This window comes from Hemitrygon akajei, unplaced genomic scaffold (assembly GCF_048418815.1).
Source record: "Hemitrygon akajei unplaced genomic scaffold, sHemAka1.3 Scf000097, whole genome shotgun sequence".
NCBI classification, from domain to species: Eukaryota; Metazoa; Chordata; class Chondrichthyes; order Myliobatiformes; family Dasyatidae; genus Hemitrygon; species Hemitrygon akajei.
In genome coordinates, this window is record NW_027331983.1 from 1,979,629 (window position 1) to 1,984,740 (window position 5,112).

Genomic DNA, 5,112 nt, shown 5'->3' on the forward strand with positions numbered 1-5,112 from the left:
GGCCGAAGGCTATTTTCCGTGCTGTGCGATTTAAAACACCTGCATTGCAAAACAAGGAAGAGTGGCCTGTTAAACCACAAAAAGAGAATATAATCCTGTGCGGAATGATTAATCCGGTATTCCCAAATCCAGAAAGGTGTTAAATGCACGTAACTGAACTCCACGGCAGATGTACGCTTAAGAACGACGACGTAAAATGCCGTTTCAATATAGAGACCAACAACGTGTCTGAATTGCCCTGATGTCATTCTGCCCAAAAAACAGCCACGGCTGAGAAGGTGATACAGACGCTCCTCACCGAGGCCTCGTTCTCATCAAACTCCGCAGCCCGAAACCCATGTCATGTGACCCGTTGTTCAGTTCTCTGTTGTGACTAAATCAAAATCTTTATCTTAATTGCTTCTTTCTCGTACTCCCAAACAGTTCACGCTTTGATCGCTCAGTAAAATTACAGTGATTGCATTATAAAAACAGCACGTGAAAAACAGAGTATTTGTCAGGAGTGGGGTTCGAACCCACGCCTCCAGGTGGAGACCAGAACATTCGCGTTTACTAGGAAGCGGCTTTCTCGCCTTAAGTCTGGCGCCTTAGACCACTCGGCCACGCTGACAGCCCTGCAGTACTCTCTCCATATGCCAGATAAACAGCTGTATTTCGGAATAAACTGACTGACTGTTTTGTTGAGCGGGTATACGTATAAACACACTCTATATCCTGGGATTTTAAATGAATATGGACGTGGTGCATTTTCTCAGAATGCCGAGCATGTGCGGAATCAGAGCGTACAGCATCACAGCACTGGAATTGTGCTGCACTCCGTTCAGGCCATCCTCCAGAGAAAGGATGACGCGGATTCGGAGAGTGTGCAGAAGAGCATCACCAAGATGCTACCTGAATTAGACGGTTTGTGCACTAACCAAAATTTGGACAACCTTGTTCTTTTTCTCTGGAGCATCGGAGGTGAGGGGGAAATGACACTTTCCCTTTTCCACCGATGCTGCCTGTCTGCTGCGCTTCTCCTGGCATGCTCAGCTATTCAATATAGAATAGATTTTAAAGTGAAATGATTGGTTGTCGGAATATTCAATGAATGGGCACGTGAGCGTACATTATGCCCTTTTGATCAATAGTCTGATTGTTGATGGGTAGTAACTGTTCTTGAACGTGGCCGTGCGAGTCCTGAGGCTCTTGTACCGTCTATATATATATAGTTTTGTTAGTCTCGAAGAATGCGTCGTTAGCTGATATATAACTACAACATTTCTCACTGGAAAGCAAACGGGGATTAAGTCTCCACAGATGCCGTTCTCTAATGTTTAAAGTGTTTGCGCAGATTTAGGGCTGCTTCGGCATATATGGGTGACAACTGATTTACGATGCGAACAGCTTACATAGGAATTATGGAACTGTATTCACAGGTCCCTCTGCTCTCCCTCATTCCTCAATTCCCTAACAATTATTGTATATATCTACCCAGGTAGGTCCGGCCAAAGTGCAGTGGCTCTTGATCCCATCTGGATGGAATGTCACATTAGATTCCAACTGCAAAATGTTCGGTCCGTTTTTCCAGCTGTTTCACTGACGCTGAAAGTTTTCATAAACTGCTTCGCTGTCCACTCACGCTATGAAACCCAGGTGTCATCTGCAAATCAGGTTTCTCATGTTACAATTGACTTGTATATCCTGTTCCTTAGACTGTTTCTCAATAAGTTTGGGGCGCACACAGATTTGAGAGTGTCTCTGGATTTGAGATGCATACTAATTTGATTTGCGGGCAGTTTGCAGATTTGGGGGTGTACACATATTTTGTCATTTCTTGAAAAGGTTTTGGGATAATCTATTTTTCTAGTCGGTGTGTACACGGGTTTCAAGTTGTACATAGACATGAGGGCACACACGGATTTGGAGGTGCGCACGGATCTCAGTGTTCTTACAGATTTGGTGTGTCGGCGGATTTGATGGTGTGGCGAATCTGAAAGTTGTTCCATTTATCGATAAAGCAACATAAATATCATTGAAATTGCGCTCTTATTTAGTGACGTGAACAGATTTGGAGATGCACACGTATTTGGTGATGTGTCTGGATTCAGCGGTGCATCGTCTAATACAGAGATGTACACTGATTTGACAATGTGTACAGATTCAGCGGTGTGTTGTCGAATACAGGGGTGCACACTTATTTGGGGATGTGCATATATTTACGGGTGTATAAGCCAATACCGGGATGTTTACCGATCACGGGCTTCTCACAGATTAGTAAGTTTTTGTCGATTTGGAGTTGCGACGCATCTCAAGGTTGTTTCATTTATAGATACTTTTAAAATAAATGCACTTTGAACTTTCAACAGTAATCTTGTTATTCTATGCTGCAACCTGCTATTTTGTGAACCGTTTGAAATAGCTTTTGCTCCGCATATGGTACGCCTGGATTTGGAGTTGCTCACGCATTCCGGGCTGAGCGCCGATTTTTAATGTTGAGACCCATTTCCTTACCCAGTTATATTCCGGCTCGACCTAGTCCTAAAACTGCTGGAGAAAGTGCGGAAAGGACAGAAGCTGTTTTCTCCCGGTAGGCATTAGTTTTTAGGGCCAAGTGCTCCGGTCACGTTTTGTCACTCTGCAACCTTATCCTTCAATCTCTTTGAATTATGGAGGACAGCAGGAAATGTCTCTCTCCAGCAGACTTCATCATGATCATCATGACTCCAGTATTTCTAATTTTTTTTTAATGATTCTTAATTGTACACGCGATTTTTTATGTTTTATCGCCGAGCAGCAGTGAAATAACTGTTTGGCCTTGCAGAATTTGGAGATGCGCACCGATATGGGGGTGTTTTATCAAATAAGGGGGTGCGCACTTATTTGGAAAATGCGCAGATTCAGGGGTGTGGAGGCAAATACGGGTCTGCAAACAGTATTATGGAGTGTACGTGGATTTGGCGAGTCGCGTAGATTTAAAAGTGATTACCTGAGTATTTACCGAAGTGTTGGGCACGGATTTGGTGATGTGCGCAGATTTAGAAGTATGTTTAGCAGGGTTCACACAGATTTGTGTCTGTCGCCCTATCTGCAGTTGAAATAGCATTTTGGTGTGCGTGGGGATTTTAATGTCAAAACAGCCATTTGCTGAATGGTTTGAAATGATTCTTGCTCTGGAAAAATGTAATATATGTGGTGTGTCAGCGTGTTTGGAGAGCTCACTGATTTGCTGATATGCGCAGATTTTGGGATGTGTTTTCAAAGATGGGCGTGCACATTTGGAATACATATAGATTTGGCTGTGTTTGGCGGATCAAGGTTTGCGCACGAATATTTGCCTGCGTGCGGATTATTAATGACGAGGATGCCATTTTCACATCTATCTGAAGTGATTCTTGCTCTGGGAAAGTCTGATGTGCATGTGGGAGTTTCAGCAGGTATGGGGTGCGCACTGAATACGGATTGCGCATATTTAGTTTATGTCGGCGAAAACGGGAGTACACACGGTCTTGGGGAGGGCATGAACCCAGGGATGCGCACGGATTTAGGTGAGTTCTCAAAAATGGGTTTGCACACGCATTTGCACACGTGCGCTGATTTAGGGGTGTGTGTTCCAATATGGGGCTGCGGATCTTTTTGGGGTGTGTCGACGAATATGGGAGTAGCAAAGTTTTGGTGGGTGTATATGATGGTTCAGACGGATCTGGCTGCGTCGGACCTTCGGATGCGTGCGGATAATTTAATGTTCAGGTCGCCATTTTGTGTTTGGAGTGAATCTTCGTCTGGATAATTTAATATGCATATGGGAATATGCGCAGATTTGGGGGGTGCACGTGGATTTTAGTGATGTGCGCATTTCTAGGGGGTCATTTTAAATATGAGGGTGCTCCCGAATTTGGGTGGCAACCAGATCTGGGTGTTTAGACCAATCTGCAAACGGATTTTAGGGGGCGTGAGAGCTTTTATTGTCGGGAGAGCCATTTTCTGCTCTGAACCAGATCTCTGTAATAGTTGGCTCACTACGTTACGTATTAATCCAGGTTCGAAGTACGTCTGTCTTAAGTGTTACACACCTTTTCTGACATAAACTGACGTCGGCTTCGGAGCCACCGGGATAATTAACTGTGTCCAGTCTGGCCTTCATTTTGGCGTTCATTGACCTCGTCTCTGCCTTTTATTCGATACTACTTGCTCACCTGTAGTTTTAGTTCCTACTCCATCCCCCAACCCCCAATAGCAGGCTTGCGCATTCAACATGTTAATGCCCGGGCAGCTGCATCAAAGTCCCCAGTTAGAATATTAAATCACTTTCGGTCCAGGTGTAAAACCCGTGCTCCTTACACCAGTCACACCAAACTGGAAGAGAGTCCAACAATGTGTGTATACGATGACCTCCTGCACAAATCGTCAGCCACTCATTTATCTGGACTTCCTTAGCATCTCTTCCCTCGTCAGATCACTAATCCAGAGTTGCTCGTTCTTAAGCCATGAGCCTTCGGAACCACTAAATTAACTTATTTGGAAATTTTGGGGGATCTATAGGCTTGCATAGTACGACTCTCCTGTTCCTCCACACTGCGATCAAATCTACCATATGTACTCTGTAATCCAGTTTAAAATTTTATTGTGTATGAACTTCTTATTGCGATGAAATTCTACGCTGTCCACATTGATTCATTTAGAGATGAAGCGAAGAATAATGAGCCACGGCGCCCAGTAAGCTCAATTATACCCCAGCCTAATCGCTAAGTTGTGTTCTTCTTCTTTTTCTGTTTACCTTGTGAGAAGACCCATAAATATCACAGAGAGAACGTACAAATTAATTCCAGAAGAACATCGGATTGAACTCCGATTTCCATTGCCCCGAGCTGGAATCGTCTGGTTCTAACCGCTATGCTACGTGGAGCCCCAAACTGCAAGTTACCTACCCACATATACAGTTCTTCTCTCAAGTCATTTACAAATATCAGATAAATATCTGTTATTTGTGAAGTGGGGTGCCGTGCGCAATGATAATCGATTGATAACGGACGTGGAAGCACGGAGAAACATCGGGAAATTCCAGGAAGACCTTCTTCGTTGCTGCTGCTGCTTTGAGGTCCGGGACTCTGCTGGGAAGAACAGGCCCCCAGT

General features: G+C 44.3%; 1 non-coding gene across 1 annotated transcript; it reads right to left on the minus strand.

The window, feature by feature from the left end:
* Nucleotides 1-494: 494 nt before the first annotated feature.
* On the minus strand, nucleotides 495-610 carry trnal-uaa (transfer RNA leucine (anticodon UAA)). The gene is made up of 2 exons: nucleotides 573-610; nucleotides 495-540 (listed from the first exon to the last, which is right to left on the minus strand). It is a non-coding gene; the product is annotated as a tRNA-Leu (tRNA).
* Between the last annotated feature and the right edge of the window lie 4,502 nt (nucleotides 611-5,112).